The sequence below is a fragment of the Malus domestica genome, chromosome 11 (genome assembly GCF_042453785.1).
Source record: "Malus domestica chromosome 11, GDT2T_hap1".
Lineage (NCBI taxonomy): Eukaryota > Viridiplantae > Streptophyta > Magnoliopsida > Rosales > Rosaceae > Malus > Malus domestica.
The window spans coordinates 35038174-35057144 of record NC_091671.1 but is presented as its reverse complement, the minus strand read 5'-3'; the positions used below and the strand labels follow the sequence as shown (position 1 = coordinate 35057144).

The following is an 18971-nucleotide window of genomic DNA, read 5'->3' as shown; positions in this document are numbered from 1 at the left end:
ATAACAATCATATCCAACGTCATTCCACAATCCCATCGATTAATCAATTCATGACTCAAAGATGCATAATCTTAGCATTTAACTACATAAATCAATCAATGCGAATACATATCATTTCACGTATCTAATCAAGGAACTCTACATAATTCCCTATTTGAATTATAAGTAATTAAACATGGTGAATCTAAATAATATTCACAAGGCCTTTTGTGGGTAATTCCCATTCACTCGAATCTAGGGTTCTTGACGAACCTTATGGAAATGAACAGGAGCAAGGATTCCGAACCACTCAACAGAATCCAAAATATCTAGCGGTTTCTCGTAATCTACCCAAATCTATCATATATATAATCAGTGCCTACATCATGAGAATGGTGCACTGGCCAACCAGAACTCAGATAAACTGCAAAGCTCAGGTGAGTGACAATAATACAAGTATGTGATATTCAATAAAAAGAAAGACCATCGATCATAATTTATAAACCTCAAAGATAAGTTCGTAATTATGAAAACATAGTCCAGTCTCTAACAGCTCCGAATGAGTCACCTAGACATCCAACAAATTTTCCTATTCAAACCACCAGGATTCTCAAAAACCATCGTTCATATGTGCATTAAAAACTAGGGTTAGAAGGACGCAGTTCGGCCGAAGCCTACATATGTAACCAAACAGGAAGTGGCCCTCCTATCATGGATTAATCAAGTAGAACCACTCCTGTAGTAACCAAGTAGGCAGTGACCCCTTATAGTGGATTAACCAAGCAAAGTCACTCATATGCATCTGTTAGGCAGTGATCACCTATCGCGGATTAACCAAGTATGATCACCCCTAAGTGTGTGTGTGTGTGTGTGTGTGTGTGTGTGTGTGTGTGTGTGTGTGTATGGCCATACCAAAGATATAAAGATCGCCTATCGCAGATTAACTAAGCATGATCCATAGAAAATATGGTCCCCTATTGCGGATTAACCAAGCAAGATCATGGTCCCCTATCGCGGATTAACCAAGCAGAGTCACACTTACGGAACTGTTAGGCAGTGATCACCTATCGCAGATTAACCAAGCATGATCACTTCTAAGTATGTATGGCTATAAGGATCGCCTATCGCGGATTAACCAATCATGATCCATAAATAATATGGTCCCCTATCGCGGATTAACCAAGCAAGACCACTAGTGATCCCTTATCGCGGATTCACCAAACAGGGTCATGGTCTCCTACTAGCCCTCAATTTAATAAACATTTCAATATGCAATTCAAATCATTATTTTCACAAATATTACCAATCCATGAATCAATTCACATTTAATAAAAATAGATCGATGGCCAATTATAAAAGAATCACATTTTAACAAAAAACACATTTATAAAACTAAGTCACATTTTAATAGAAAAAACAATTATAAAACCAAGTCATATCCACAAAGGATATTAATATAAAGAATCGGGTAATCACCATATCACATATATTAAAGTCACTCACCTAGATAGGTCCACAAAGCCTCACTGAGCCTCTATTAATACTAATTTTAGTTTTACAAACGATTTGAGACATGTTGACCAAAAGTGAACTCTCGATCAACGGTGGTGCCCACAACCCTACGTAATTTGATCCATAAGATCCGCACATCAGATTTCAGATCCGTAACTTCCAAAGACTCACATTATGCTTATAAAACAACATATTAAAATTTCAATATGATCCAACGGTCGTATCGTCAATTCATATATTGTTCAAGTAATGTATCATAATGAAACTAAGTTCAAACAACCAAACCACTTCTTACGAATATCAATTATGAAATCAAGGCATCTAATTGAACTTAGAAAGACATTGTTGGCCCATTGGGCATGCGCCGCTGAGGGTGGTGGTCGACCACCCCGAGTTGCCGGAAAATTCAACTATTTCCAAAAATTACGAAAATTTACATAATTGTAGATCTCAATGAGTAGAGTAAGTTTCATACCTGGGCCAAATTGTCTTTCGGCCGGAAAGTGCTCGGAATTACCTTGAACCCACCAGAACCCTAGATTTTGAGTGTACTTCGATTCCACTCCATGGATGCTCTGACGCCCCTACTAGTGTTTAGGCTATGTTTTAGGCCTCAAGGGTGGTGGTCGTTGACAATAGCTGCAAAAACGGCGGAATTGCCGCCGTGCACCAATGTTTCCCATCGGGTAGTATTCCACCAAAATAAAACCAATTTCATTATAATTTTAGGTGGAAATGGAAGAGGGAAGGACTAGAACAATATTGGGGGTGGTAGATCGGTCCAATTCGTCAGAAAAAAATGGCGGATAAGCGACGGAATGTCACCGGGATAACGGTTCGGGTCACAGGTGCCATGGGTTGGGGTTGATTCCGTGCATCTCACCTCTCTCCTTTTCCCTCACTCTCCCTCATTCGTCCTCTCATTTTCCTCCTCCCTTTTTGATTGGTCTTGTCTCTCATTTTCTCTCCCGCATCTCTCATTTCTTCTCTCTTTCCTTTCCTTTTCATCCTGTCCGTCCATCTCTTCTTTTCTTTTTATGTTAGCCACACATGTGGCATAATCTCAGTGCTCCATAAAATCTGGAGCCTTCTTGATTGAGGTAAAAATACCGAAATATCATTAATTTTAAACGTTAATAACTCCTTCGTTATGGCGCTGTTTCACGAACGGTTTGTGCCTATGCATTCGTGAGATCGAGCTCTATTTAAAAATATAAATTGTGACATGAACGATCGACAGATTTTAAATAATTAGTTTCCAAACTTCACTCTTTGTAACTAGTTTAATTAAAATCTAAATTCAAATAAATTAATATAAATTCCCGAAAAATAAAAATCTCAATAATACAATTACGTAGATTATAACAGTGAAATCCGAGAACGTGATTTCACAGCAATGGTTATCAACTGTGAGTCCTATGTTATGGGACTTCCAGTTGTTTACAATGGAGTTTACTAAAGATCAACATAAATACAAACTCTCTCACACTGTGACCCCTTCATAGTTGATTCAAGAAACTTCTCTGCAGCACATTGATAAAGAGCTTGGTAGTTCTAACTTAGGACTATTCCTCTATTCTATGGAGGGTGGGAAAATGGAGTTCCATGACTTAAATGTGGAGCAATTACATGAACTCCAGGTTGTATTGGAGCAATTTGAGGATATTTTCCAAGTGCCTACCCCAAACATTCGACCATATCACTATGGTCCATTGCAGAAAAATGAAATTGAAAAGGCAATGCAAGAGCTATTAGCTGCAGGGTTTATTAGACAAAATCACAATCCCTTCTCATTTCTTGTGCTCCTAGTCAAGAAAAAAGAGGGTAGTTGGAGGATATGTATAAACTATAGGGAGCTTAATGCCTTAACCATTAAGGATAAATACCTCATACCTCTCATAGGTGATCTGTTGGATGAATTACATAGTGCCTGGTACTTTACCAAGCTAGATTTGAGGTCTGGATACAACAAATCCTAATGAAAGCTAGTGATGTGGAAAAAAACAGCATTTAGAACTCATAAGGGTCACTATGAATTCTTGGTGATGCCTTTTGGGCTTACCAATGCTTCACCCACTTGTCAAAGTCTAATGAATGATATATTCAAGCTTATCTCAGAAAGTTTATGCTAGTATTCTTTGATGACATTCTGATGTATAACAAGGATTGGAATGAACACTTACAATATTTGCAGGTAGTATTGGGGGTTATAAGGGAAAATCAGTTGTATCTCAAGAAATCCAAATGTTCATTTGGACAATCAAGTGTAGAATACCTAGGTCATATTGTTTCTCACAAGGGGGTTGCAGCTGATCCTTCTAAATGGTTAGCTATACAAGAGTGGCCTACTCCAAAATCTGTCAAAGAGCTAAGAGGATTCCTAGGCTTAACTGGGTATTACAGGAAATTTGTTCCAGGGTATGGGAAAATATGTCAACCTTTATATCAGTTAACCAGAAAGGATTGTTTCAATTGGGGAGTGGAAGCTGCACAGGCTTTTGAAAAACTCAAGTCCATTATGGCATTACCACAAGTCTTGGCCCTTCCAAACTTCTCCAAGCCATTTGAATTAGGGTGTGATGCATCAGGTTGTGGCATTGGAGCTATTCTTCAACAAGGAGGAGACCTACAACATTCACTAGCCAAGCTCTAGGTCTGACGAATCAAGCACTCTCCACTTATGAGAAAGAACTAATTTTTATAGTGTATGCAATCAAAAAATGGAAGAATTACTTGCAATAGAGACATCTTATTATTAAGACAGATCACAACAGTCTCAAGTATTTCTTAAGCCAAAGGGCAAGTATTCCCTTTCAACAAAAGTGGGTCTCAAAACTCATGGGGTATGATTATGAGATTCAATATAAGCAAAAGGCTCAAAACATGGTTGCTGATGCACTGTCAAGATTGCAGGATGCTCATTGTTTGCAAGAATTTATCACTAAGATCTCTAAGGATGTTGAATGTGTTGCTATATCTTACCCTTATGCTAGGTGGATAGATGACTTGAGGAAAAGCAATGAACAGGATGAGTGGATTATAGAGAAGAAGAAAGAGATTGCTCAGTCCCTACAAGATGGTTCTAGTAGTTAAAAGTTGGGTAGGTATTCTATTGATAATGGATTTCTTTGTTACAAGAAGAGAATTATGTTAGGGCCTACTTCTAAATAAAGAGCAAAAATTATTGAAGAACATCACTCCACTCCATCTTCAGGTCATCAAGGTGTGCTCAAGACTTATCAAAGGATCAAGAGGAGTTTTTATTGGAAGGGCATTAAACATGACATTCAGAAATTCATACCTGAGTGCCCAAATTGTCAACAAAACAAAATCGAAAATATGTCACCTCATGTGTTGTTGCAACCATTTCCAATCCCATAGAGAATATAGAGTGATATCAACATGCATTTCATAGTAGGTCTACTCAATTGCAAGGGAAAATCTGTGATATGGGTGGTGGTGGACAAGCTTTCAAAGTATGCTCACTTTGTGCCTATGTCACATCTTTACACTGCATCTTCAGTAGCACAACTCTTTGTGGAATACATTTTCAAACTTCATGGAATACCTAGTTCCATTGTGAGTGACAGAGATCCAGTAATGGGCAATCTGAGGTAATGAACAGGTGTTTGGAGACCTATCTAAGATGCTTTGTGAGAGGGCAACCTAGGAAATGGGTTCAATGGTTACCATGGACTGAGTGGTGCTTCAATATTTCCTTTCACACTTCCTTAAAATATACCCCTTTTGAGTTAATGTATGTTTACCCCCCACCTCAAGTAATCCCTTACAAGCTAGGGACTGCAAAGGTAGAAGTTGTGGAACAAGGTTTATTGGACAAAGATATGGTGTTATCAGTGTTGAAGATCAACTTGGAAGTAGCACATAATCGAATGAAGCAATATAGTGACAGAAAGAGAATTGAAATGCATTTGGAGGTTGGAGAGTTGGTCTACTTGAAATTGGTGCCATATCAGTTACAAGCTCTAGCTCCACATAGCTACCATAAGCTACAACTAAGGTACTATAGCTTTTATGAAATCGTGGAGAAGGTTGGAATGGTGGTTTACAAGCTAAAACTCCCTGCAAAAACCAAGATTCATCTTATCTTCCATGTGAGCTGCCTCAAGAGACAACTAGGTTATGCAATCACTCCACAATATGTGTTGCCTCAAGTCATAGAAGATGGGTTGGCTCATAACATTCCTCAAGCAATTCTTGCTAGAAGGATGTACAAAAAGGGTAGTGTTGCTGGTGTACAAGTGCTGGTGCAATGGAATGACCAAGAGGAAGCTAATGCAACTTGGGAGGATTTCGATGAGCTCAAGAATAAGTTTCCAGATTTTCCACTTTGAACCTTGAGGACAAGGTTGTTCGAAGGGGGGGAGTATTGTTATGAACTAAGTTCGAGTGATTGTTTCAGTCACAAGGATAAATTATTATTAGTCGTATGGGACTAAATTATAAGGGATTTTGGGGCTAATTGTAAGAGTCTAAAGAATTGGGGTTGGATTGTAATAGCCTAAGTCTTTTGGGGAGTCAATTTAATTAGTTGTTAAGTGTCCAGTTGGCAGTCACTCATTAGGGAGGAATGCTAGTGGTAGCTATATTTTTTATTCCGAAATATTTGTAACGGTATGCTTTGAAAAATCTAATAGAATATTCTCTCTCTCTCTCTTCACTCATCTTCTCCATTGCTTCCATCACCATTGCGGCACTGGTAGGTTGAGACCATTGTAGGTCTGGTTTTTTAACAAGGGGTATTTTGGCTGGATGATTCTCATGGATTGCGCAACGGAGGGTCGAGAGGGTTGGGGTTGGTCGGGGAAGATGGGTGGGAAGGTCTGCAACTTTTTCTTTTAAAATGATGAAACTTTTTTATATTTTAAATAGATTTTCTTGTTTTTGGCATTATTAGATTATTAAACTTTATTGAAATTATTTTTTGCCACGTGGCACAAATTAATTTGTTGCTACGTTAGCATTTAACAAATAAATTGATTGCATTTTTAACGGAAGTATGACATTGCAATGGACTCATAAATTAAAGTATAACATTGTAATGTTTAAAACATGAGGCATGAAATTGTGATGCGATCCATAATTGATGTGGTTTTTTGTAATGTACCCATTTTTTTATATTTCGTGAGCCAGGGTTGTCTGCCTGCTTTAAATCATTTGACCGAATTGAAGTTGCTTGTTTACGATTGCTATCATTGGGATTTGCTAACACAGTTCGTCAAGAAATCACCTAATTTGGCATCTCTTGTCTTCATATTATGAAGAAGCAAGATGTATTTTCGCTCATGCTAAGTCATAACAACTTGATGCTCTCTAGTATTCTCATCATTCGTACTTTTCAGGATGAGGAATGCGTTGAGGATCATGAGGAGCTTGAAAGGTACTCAAAAGAGGATCTATGGAGTACACCAGAGTCTGTGCCGATTTGTGTGACAGGACACCTCAAGACTATCACTATAAGGGGACTCGAGGGATACCCGCATGTGAAGAAAGTGACAAAGTGTTTGTTAAACAGCGGTAAAGTTTTGACTAAGATGACTGTTGACAATGATGAGTTGTACAAAGAACTAATGCTTGAAAGGGGCTCTAGGACTTGTCTGGTTGAAGTTGTCTAAACTGCAGCGTTCACAACGTTTTTCTATTTTGTAACTCCAGCATTGTGTTTTAGATGGATTCAGCCATCAAAGTTGGAAACCAGACAAGCACATCTGTTAAATCCTAAGATGGATCGATTTTCTGATGTTTATTTTTGGGCTGTTTAAATTTCGTATCCGCTTTGTATCACTTTTTTTAACCTTGGGTAGAATTCTATTGCGGTGACATGAACATGTATGAAGAGATGTGCTTAAGCTACTCATGCCATGGTCTTCCAGTTGACGCTCGTTGTTAATTTGGAAGTCGAAAGTTACATGGTTGCTTCAATTTCTTTGAACCATATTTTGCATTTTGCCATTCCTTTTGTATGGAGGGTGTTTATTGTGAACCAATTCAAATTGTAGTATTTGGTGCTGTATGAACAAGGGTTTTGCATGCTAACTGAAGCAAGGTTTTGTTGAGCTGGAAATGCCTTTTAGGCTGTAAGTTTGGCTAGGGACACTTGCATTTTGTTAGCACATATGATGCTAGTTTATCATAACAAGTAAAGTTGATTAACTAAAAGGACTTAGTTTTAATTGATTTTTTGCAAAGGTATCTTTACATAATGATCTATAATACGAATGATTCAGATCATAAGCAAACAAGTAAAGTAATGCCCCATGCCTTTCTTGGTTGGACCAATCCAACCGGCAACTTATTGAAATAAACTTCAACTGTCATACATCAAAGACGTCAACAAGACATCAAAGATATAATTAAACATGCTCTTTCAGATTGTCAACAAACCTATCAACGTAGCCCACCCTGGCTCCCATATTATTTCCCTAAACTTTGCATGGTTCTTCTTCACCATAACACCCACCTCACTCTCTTTATCCATCAAACTTTTAACAGCTTTGCTCAAACTCTCCTTTGAAAACCACCCATCTTCTTCTCTCTACCTCCACTGCAACCGTGAGCTCTTTAGCCAGCAACTTGGCTCCCAAGATCTGGTCCACCAATTGTGGGACCAGCACAATCTGATTCTCACTCATCAAAGACTCCCACATTATCCCATACCCACAGTGGTGCACAAAGCCCAATGGCGGTTTCACAGCTACCAAAAATGGCAACCCAGTTAGCTCAAACCCTGGAATTGGTCTTTTCCAAATGCCCACTGGCTTCCAAATGCACAAAACACCATTGATCCGGCTTCAAACCCGGCAAACCAATCAGCCCACCTTTCTTCTAATAATTTTGGTCCTTTTTCCAGGCTCAATACGGGTCCGGTTAAAAGCACTGGCTTTTGAAACTGTGCTTCCAAGTAATCGCAAAAGTCACCTTCGAACTCTCTGCACGTTCTAAGGCAGAGGCGTCACATTCTTTGATCGCTCTGTATCCTGTGATAAGCCTCCGGTTAACTCTAATACCAACGCCACACGATCTTGATGTCATCAAGGACTGAACTTCATGGCTACGCGTCAATACCACAGTTGAAGACGGGTACCCTGTTGGAAGCTAAACAGCTTCTGAAGTCGAAGGATCGAAGGCAGCAAGGAGCTCCCGAGCATGGCTTCTAACTGCATCGAAGAAGAAAGGGTTTTAGCCTCCAACGGTTAGTTTTTCAGTTTAAATGTATGTGAAGTGTGTGAGTGACAAATGTACATTCCAAATTAGATCACTTAAAAACCAAATGAAGGGCTAGGATTTAATTTGGAGTAGTAAGGATAAAAGAGTTGTTTAAGTCTCTTGTCAATCACTCCTTTAAGCAAGCATGGGTCATGGCAATGCACCATACCCTACAAGATTTCCTCTACTTAATGAAATTATGGCTGCTGCACTTTACACAGCCTTTAAAGCCGTCAATCACTTCTCCAAGTCCTCTCCATTCTTTACTATTCTAACCCTAAGAAACCAATCCAAACTATCAACCAAAACATCTAAACAAACAAACTTTATCATGGCCTCAGAGCTTAGTTTCTGATCTTACAACTTTCTAGGCATAATATGTGCAAGTTGAGATCTTTGGGAGCACCTACATAGTATCCTCAACAACAACAATCAACAAACAACCCTGCAAATGAAGGGATCAAGCAGTAGCAGTGAGCTAAAGGCTCTAGTCTTTGATGGGGGAGAACTATGATTTTTGGAGAATAAGAATGACAACCATTTTCAAGTCCTATGATATATGGGATATGGTTCAACATGGGTATGAACTACCTAAGATGGAGGTCGATGCTCTAAAGGAGGACCTCATAGAAACACAACTCAAAACACTGAAGTAGAACTGGATGGAGGATGCTAGAGCACTTGGAATCATCCAAGGTGCTGTCTCAAACACTATTTTCCCGAGGATAGCAAATGAAAAAACTGCAAAGGGAGCTTGGGAAGTTTTACAGCAAGAGTACAGAGGAGACCCCAAAGTCAGAAAGGTAAAACTTCAATCCCGTAGAAGAGATTTCGAGTATACAAGAATGAGGGAAAATGAGATGTTGAAAGATTACTTTACTAGTCTATTTGATGTTGTAAATAAGATGAAAACACATGGTGAGGAATTGCCTAATGAGAGAGTTGTCCAGAAACTGTAGATCAGTTTAACTAAGCCCTATGATTCAATAGTGAGTGTCATTGAAGAAATCAAGGACATTGAAACTCTTAGTGTGCAAGATGTGATGGCATCCTTAAGAGTTTTTGACCAAAAGCTCAAGAGGCATGCAGATTTTGCCACTGAGAAAGCATTTCAATCTCTCTCTATTGGATCTAGTAGTCAAGCTAATGCAAGCAAACAAAAACCACAGTGGAAGGGTAAGAACAAGAAATGGGAAGGAAAGGGGTAACAAAACCCCTAGACCTAACCAAGGTAGCAACTCAAATGAAGGTCCAAGAACCAAGGAGCAATGCAAGCACTATGACAATTTCCATTTTGGAGAGTGTTGGTTCAAGGACAAGCCTAGATGTCACAAATGCAACAAGTTCGGGCACATCATAAGGGATTGCAAATCAAAGAATGTGCAGCAAGTGAACTGTGCAAACTAAGTAGAAGAAGAAGCAAATGTGTTTTGTGCTTTCAGTGCATAAATGGAGAAAAACACTGAAGTGTGGTACATTGACAGTGGTTGCAGCAATCACATGGCTGCACATGAGTCATTACTCATTGACATTGACACAAACTTCACTGGAAAAGTGAAAATGGGAGATGGAAACATTGTCAAAGCCACTCGAAGAAGAGCTATGTTCGTTAACACTAAGAAAGGAAGAAGATACATAAGGGAGGTGATGCTAGTGCCTGGATTGGATGAGAATCTAATTAGTGTGGGTCAAATGATGGAGCATGGCTATTTCCTACTTTTTGGAGGAATTGTGGTCGAGATCTATGATGACAAGTCCCTATCAAACCTAGTGAATATGAGTGGAAGTGAAAAACAGAAGTTTTCCACTTATGTTGAAGTACCTAAGAGAGGTGGCAAGGAAAACAAGTGTGACAAGTTCTATGAAGCTATGGCATAAGAGGCTTGGTCACTTAAACATGACAAGTCTAGAAAATCTGTAAAAGCATGAAATGGTACAAGGTATACCAAAGTTGGATCAATGCAGTGAAACCTGTGAAGGGTGTGTGCTTGGAAAGCATCACAGAGATCCATTTGAAGCTGGAAAGGCTTGAAGGGAAAGACTAAGAAGTGATAGGGGAAAAGAGTACACCTATCTTGAGTTCAATGCATTATGTAAAGATGTGGGGTTGGAGAATCAACTCATAGTGGCATATTCACCACAATCGAATGGCATTGCAAAAATGAAGAATAGGACTATAGTCGAAATGGCTAAGTCTATGATGCATGAAAAGAACATGTTTTATACATTTTAGGATGAAGCTGTGAACACCTCAATGTACCTATTGAATAGGTGCCCTACTAAAGCATTGGACAAGAAAACTCCATTTGAAGTGTTCAGTGGAAGGAAGCCTTCTGTGAAGCATTTGAAAGTGTTTGGCTCAATGTGCTACACTTACATTCCTCAACAACTACGACATAAGTTGGAGAAATCAAGCAACAAGGGTGTTTTTGTGAGTTATGGTACCAGTGAGAAAGGGTACATAGTTTACAATCTGTTAACTCAGAAGATAATCTTGTCAAGGGATGTTATCTTTGATGAAGACTCAACATGGAATTGGGAAACAAGTGTAGAAGAGAAAGACATTGTCTCTCTACAACTTGACCTCAACAATGGGCAAACAAGGGAGCCTATGGAGACCTCAATTCAAGAAGAAACCACAAAGAATGGTGACATGCAAGGGACTCCACAGCAAGCAAACATGAGTCCACAATCAAGTCAATCACAAATAACAACTCCAAGTTCAACTCCAGTGAGGTTAAGAAGCTTGGATGAGATATATGCTACATGTAATTACTGTGTAATGGAACCGAAACATATGAAGAAGCTGAGAAAGACAAAGCTTGGAAGAAAGCAATGAAGGAAGAGCTTGAAATGATAAAGAAGAATAACACTTGGGAATTTGTAAATCGACCAAGTGACAAACCTGTAATTGGAGTGAAATGGGTGTACAAAGTGAAGCTATACCTAAATGGTTCTATGCAGAAGAACAAGGCAAGATTAGTAGACTTTAATGAAACCTTTGCAGCAGTAGCAAGGTTAGAGACCAGAAGGACCTTGATAGCCCTAGCAGCCAAGAAGGGTTAAAAGCTACATCAATTGGATTTCAAATCGGCATTTCTAAATGAAGTGCTAGAGAATGAGGTGTTTGTGGAACAACCTCAAGAGTTCACAAGTAATGCATTTCCAGATAAAGTGTACAAGCTAAAGAAAACACTATATGGCCTAAAACAAGCTCCAAGGGCTTGGTACAGTGAGATTGATTCTTATTTCACTGAGAAAAGATTTAAAAAAAAAGTCTTAGTGAAGCTACACTCTACACCAAGACAGAAAGCAACAACAAGACATTCATTGTCTAAATCTATGTGGATGATGTTGTCTACACTGGAAATGATGCTGTAATGATTGAAAAGTTCAAAGAAGAAATGATAAAGAGGTATGAAATGACTAACCTAGGCCTCTTACATCATTTTCTTGGCATTGGGGTAATTCAAGAGGCAAACAGTATCTTCATTCATCAAAGGAAGTATGATGAAACCTTGCTTGAAATGTTTGGTTTGAAGGGTTGCAAACCGGTCTCTACACCTCTAATTGCAAATGAGAAGCTTAAGAAGGAAGATGGGAGTGAATCTATGGATGCAAGTCTCTACAAGAGCATTGTTGGCAGTCTATTGTACTTAACTACAACAAGGTCGGATCTAATGTTCTCAACAAGCTTACTCTCTAGGTTTATGCAGAATCCTAGCAATCCTAGCAAGATACACATGGGGACAGCAAAAAGAGTTCTAAGATAGGTGCAAGGAACACTTGATTATGGCATCAAATATGAAATGGGGAAGTCAATTTTCCTAATTGGATATTGTGACAGTGACTGGGGTGGCAGTGAAAATGATAGCAGAAGCACGTCGGGCTATGATTTTACCTTTGGTTCAGGGGTATTTTCATGGGCCTCTGTGAAGCAACACAGTGTTGCACTGTCCACAGCCAAGGCAAAGTATGTGAGTGCATCAGAAGCAACAGCTCAAGCTATTTGGCTAAGGTTTATACTCAAAGACTTTGGCGAATTGCAGGTTGAAGCCACATCACTTATGTGTGACAACACCTCTGCAATTTCCATGACAAAAAACCCAATATTTCATCAGAGAACAAAGCACATCAAAAGAATATATCATTTCATCAGAGAGGCATTGCAGAACAACACAATCAAGCTAATCTATTGCAGCACAGAAGATCAGATCGCAGATATTTTCACAGAAGCATTACTGAGTGAGAGATTCAATTACCTGAGGGGATTGCTTGGAATGACTCCCAAAAGCAATTTAGAAGGGAGTGTTGGAAGCTAAACAGTTTCTGAAGTCGAAGGATCGAAGGCAGCAAGGAGCTCCCGAGCATGGCTTCTAACTGCATCGAAAAATAAAGAAGAAGAAAGGGTTTTAGCCTCCAGCGGCTAGTTTTTCAGTTTAAATGTATGTGTAAGTGTGTGAGTGACAAATGTACATTCCAGATTAGATCACTTGAAACCCAAATGAAGGGCTAGGATTTAATATGGAGTAGTAAGGATAAAAGAGTTGTTTAAGTCTCTTGTCAATCACTCCTTTAAGCAAGCATGCTTCATGGTAATGCACCATACCCTACAAGATTTCCTCTACTTAATGAAATTATGGCTGCTGTACTTTACACAGCCTTTGAAGCCGTCAATCACTTTTCCAAGTCCTCTTCATTCTCTGCTATTCGAACCCTAAGAAACTGATCCAAACTATCAACCAAAACATCCAAACAAACAAACTTTATCATACCCAAGAGCTGGGTTAAGATGTTTTTCAGTCATTATCATGGGCGTCATGCATGCATCTTTGGTCACATAATTACATATCGGAACAAGAGAAAGTGTGTATGCTGCGGCACAAATGACACCATAGAAAATGGATTTAATGCCAAGCCCTCTTGTGATCTCTAGTATCGAATGGGCACTATCAAAGAAAATCATGTCGAGTTTACAGTCAGCAACACTTGTTTTCAGAAAATCTTGTATTTGGTCGCGGGTGCGGTCTATGGCAAAGGTGAGCAAATAGCTCAAATACAGTGGGATTTTGAAGACAAACGCAATGTTGTCCAAGAGGCCTTCAATGTGAGGGGCGATGACCGAATGGAAGGTGATGAGGTGTGGGTGGAGATTGAGATGTTGAAGATGAATTTGAGCTTTCTTGGGCAACAAGAAAGTGATCTCATCATGACCTCTAGCGGCCAGCTCGTTAGAGAGGTGGAGGAATGGAGTCAAGCGTCCCTTGTTTATTTATTATGGGTTTGATGAATGCTCAATCTCGTGAGGCCTGCCCCTTGTTTTTAACATTTTATGCCCTGCACACGAAACCCATGTCTTTCTGAGTGTTTTTTTGGCGTGATTTCTTTGAAGTCTAGTACCCCTCCTTTTTTACCCTTAATTTGTTGGTAGTGGACTGGACACATGAATAATCCGTATTCTTCAAACTATGCTGGACACATCTGATTTGAACTCGATGCAACACTAAATTCATCTAAACTAGGATAAAAGGAATTTGGACTTTTGTGCAAAGAGTGAATTACACTGCTTTAGCTAATTTGACTAAATCTATATATGCGTTACATTAGATAATGTTACTAGCTAATATATTATATATGGAGAAATTAGGTTCCTATCTCTATTTTTCTACTCTATTGATTAAAACCTTATTCATTTTCAATTTTTCTACTCTATTTTATTTCAAAAATAAAATATTTACATATTAAGATAATTAAATTTTATTTTTAAATATATTCATTTAGTGTTAGAACCGTTTCATTAGGTATATTTATATCTATGGCTAAACTTTTTATCATATATTTCTAGTTCTAGTTTGTACCCATTTTGAATTTGCAACCCTTTTTTTTTAAATTGCATCAATTTTCTTTAAATTTTAATTTGTACCCATATATTAATTTCTTTTTGTCCCTTTTTTTTTAACTTTTATTTGTACTCATAATTTTTTTTTAACCTTTTATTTTTATTTGTACCCATAATTTATTTATAATGTACCCATTTTTCTGTACAAATGTACCACTTTCTTATATGCAAAATGACACACCCCGACCTAAGATTGAGGCATGTTGGCCATCACGTGAGGGTAACGTAGCTATATGCATAGTGCAGAAGCAATAATAAAATTAGAAATGTGAATAAATAAAAAAAATAAAAAAAACAACTGACTAAAACACTAGATGAGATAAGGTGAAAGTTGATATTAAAAGTGACTACACATAACCAGATCGTAGGTAGCCTAAGTGCAGTCCAGCAGGACGAATACTAATTATACAATACCAACGATGGTCCTACATTTGTGATAACCTGTCAGAGCTGCCGTGAATTCCTTGTGAGCCAATAACGAGCACTCCTACCTAAAACCTGGAGGGGTGCAAAACAGAAAGTGTGATTGGGCAAAAATAAAGTTTTTCAAAACCATTTCAATATCAAAAGTAGTAATCCCTCGCTGTAAAACCTGTATAATTCCCAGAAAATAACATACACAATTATATCTCAAAATCATATTCAAAATAACAAATCCACCGAATATACCATGTCAAATCTCAGAAAGAAATAAGTAAGCCAGGTATTATCAATCAATATGAGATAGTATGCCAGCCGAAGTCACCTAAAGTGACCTGTACGGCTGGGTCCATAACTCATCAATCAAATTCTTCACACGAATCGAAACCACCTAATGTGGTCTGTACGACAGACTAGGTGTAAATAAATACGCTCAATTGCTACGGTCACGTGAAGGCTGTGTGAAGTATCGCAAGTCGCCTACGAGTCAGAACCACCTAAAGTGGTTTGTACGACAGGCTAGCACATGCCTTGGATCCAAGGTGAGCATGTGGTGTGGGAGGTGAACCATCATGTGAAGGCTAGGCTCTGTCCTTGGGCGGAGCACTAACATCGGGGTGCAGGATAAATAGCTCGAAATACATCTCAGCACTAATATACTCATTACCATCACTACCATCAATATATTCACCTAAAACTTACCTGAACGTCCACAGCGTCGAGCAACAATATATATAACCATACTAATGAACAATTAAACATAGAAAGCATTTGACATGGCATTTCAAAGTATCAAACCATTTAATTAAGTTTTCTGGGAAAAATAACAAGTGTGTGTGTCTATATATATATCCCGAGCCTTTCTTGACTGCGTTCGCCCTCAGGATAGGTCTCACCTATATACGAAACAACTATTTAAACATTATTTTTAAGCACATAATCAAAACTAGGTAACAACTTCTCATACATTACTCAATTAGGGTATTGGAATATACCATCATGACCTACTCAACCTCAGGAACGTCCCCATATTTTTAGAAAAAATTTCCGACCACTCACGCACCGTCACACGCTGGCCAAGGCACGGCCAGACGCGCGGCCCACGTGTAGGCACATGCTTGGCACACTAACGGATTCCCTAACGGCGTTAGGGAATATTCCATTAAATATTAGATTATACTATTAAATATACCTGACACCGTTAGCATATTCCGTCAACTTTGATGGAATATTCCCTTCCTTTAACCTCAGCTAGCTGGAGTCCGGCACCGGTGACCTCTGCAACTGCCGGTTTCTGGAAAAACTTCTAATCGTCATATCTTCTTCAATTCTTAACCAAAATTCACAAATTTTATACCAAAATGAAGCTTAGGATGAAAGGAACATAGGTCCTAAATCTACCGGAATCTCGCAGGAAAAAGTCACGATAATCCAGCCACCATGCAACTCACTAAACCCGAGCGTTTCTACGTCAAAATTACTCTAAAATCAACCTAAAGTACCAGAAAAGCAAGAATAAAACCTTTCTAAGTCTCAAAACTACCTGAAACCTTCGCGATCACGTCGAGTGAACAGTGCACCTCACCGGAGCTCGCGAGTTTCTAGGGTTTTCGAGGTCCAACCTCCAAACTAATGATATGGCCTTGTTCCTAAGCTTGCAATGAGCATGAATATGACTTTCACAACTTCGATCCATAAGTGATGAAGTTGGTTGAGAGGTTGTCCGTACAGTTGTATGAAAATGGAAGAAAAATCTGAGAGAGAGAAAGATAGGTCAACGTGTTTGTGTGGGTGTGTGTGTGTGTGGTCCAGGTTAGGGCAACCAAACAAAACAAATAAAATTTTAAGTTCCAATTGGGTCCAAAACCTATGCTCAAACACACCACCACAACTTAACGTTCAATGGTAATATAGGTCATTCCACGCTATCAAGGGTAAAAATAATAAGAACATCCGGGAGGGGCTGTCACACAAAATGTATCTTCTTTTTTTTTTGTAAGTACCATTTTTTATGTAAAATGTACCCATTTTTTAATATAAAATTTATTTATTTAATCTAAAATGTACCATTGATTTTTTTATATAAAATGTACCCATTGTTTTTTATATAAATGTACCCATTTTTTGTTATATAAAACGTTCCTCTTTTTTTGTATTAAATGTATCAATTTGGTATGTAAAATGTACCCACATTTTTATATAAATATACCAATTTTTTATATGTAAAATGTAGCCAAATTTTATTATATACATGTACTCATATTTTATAAAAATAAAATAAAATTCCCTTTTTTTATAATCTAGAATGCACCCATAAGCAAGTATTTTTTCTTTTTACTATTAAAACGGTTGGTGTAAATGAAAGCAAAAAAAAAAAAAAACAGTTGAGTATTTATTAATATTATTGCATCTCTTTTATTATTATGTCATTTATGTGGCAGGAAAGGGACTTCAATCAAAAACCTAAAATGCATAAAGTTTGAGTCTATAAGACCAACTTCAACCCTTAGAGTAAGTTCTAAATTTTCCCTTCTATTCCTCCCCCCTCCCCCAAATTTCATTCCAACCCTTGTTCTAAAATGGGGTTAAGTCTTAAAAATAAAAAAAATAAAAAAAAGCCAGATTTAGGCCAAGGTTAGTGGTGGAGCCCACATGTGAGAGTGGAAGAGAAGGAGTTGGACGACAAGTGCCCAAAACCACTTGCACGACATGAAGGACGCGCTCCAGTATTGCTCCAGCATTTATCATTGCTGCAAAAGGCAACCCCACCCACATGGGTGTGTTCAACAAATGTCGGCCAAGAAAAGTGAGCCAACGGTTCTTTTGGATGATCAACAGTTGAAATTCAAACGGGCCATTGGTTATCCAACGGTCCACATTTAATTTGGTTAATGTTTTTGTTTTATATTTATAATTTCATTGAATTCAACGGCTAATATCTAATATTATCAAATCCAACGGTATAAAAAAGATCTAACAACCCAAATTTAAATCTAACAGCTAAAATTAATTAACTCAAAATTCACCCAAATTTAGTGAGTTTTCAATATTTATCAGACTGTAAATATTTTTAGGTTAAAATGTTTATAAAATTAAATTAGGATAGTGCACATATTTTTTTTAATTACTTAAAAAAATTAGCGCAAATTTATTATTTAATAACCTCGGGCTAAAAAATTTAGGCCAGAAAGGTTGGAGCAGAAAAAAGGTTTCTGGGTTAAAACCTAAATTTTCTGAGCTAAAAATTTTAGGTTTTAGTCCAGGGTTGGAGATGGTCTAATAGTTTCTGACTCTTGGGCTTGGAGTGGAGACCTATTACATGGATGCTTTTGGGACCAGGAAAGGGAAGCGATCGATATTGCAAATGTCGTTGAGTTATCAATTCTCAAAAGACAGAGGATAAGTTGATATGGAACCGAATCCCCTCCAAACCCAAGGGAACTAAGCTCAATGATCAAATGATCTAAACCATTGAAATTTGATCCAACAACTACAATTATTATTAGTTTTAGAGGAGCCATCTGTTTGTAGCCGTTGGATCAAAATTCAAAGGCCCGAATCATTTGATCCTTGGGCTCGGTTCCTTTGGGTCCGGAGGGGATCTAGTTCCAATTGATATATGGTAGGTACACTGTCAAAAGTAGGAGAAATTTTTCATTGTAACCAGAACACGAGTACACCATGTGTTTTTATAGAAGTGGTGGGAAATTTTTTTTTTTAAGTTATTAACTTTTTAACACACATATCTCACCATTTGTATAGCAACACGTGGTATACTATACCCCGTGTACCGGTCACACTGAAAAATCTTTCCAAAAGTAGAGTTGCCTCCTTGTTCAAACAATGCAATCAAGGTCTGAGAAGAGAAGGCTCTTTCTACCAAGAAACACATGTTTAACACTAATGATGATGTTTTTGCACAAGCGAGAGGGAT

The 18971-nt window shown here is 38.1% G+C and overlaps 1 pseudogene; it reads right to left on the bottom strand.

Moving 5' to 3' along the window:
* Positions 1-7863: 7863 nt before the first annotated feature.
* On the bottom strand, positions 7864-17812 carry LOC108174560 (UDP-glycosyltransferase 79B9-like; annotated as a pseudogene).
* Between the last annotated feature and the right edge of the window lie 1159 nt (positions 17813-18971).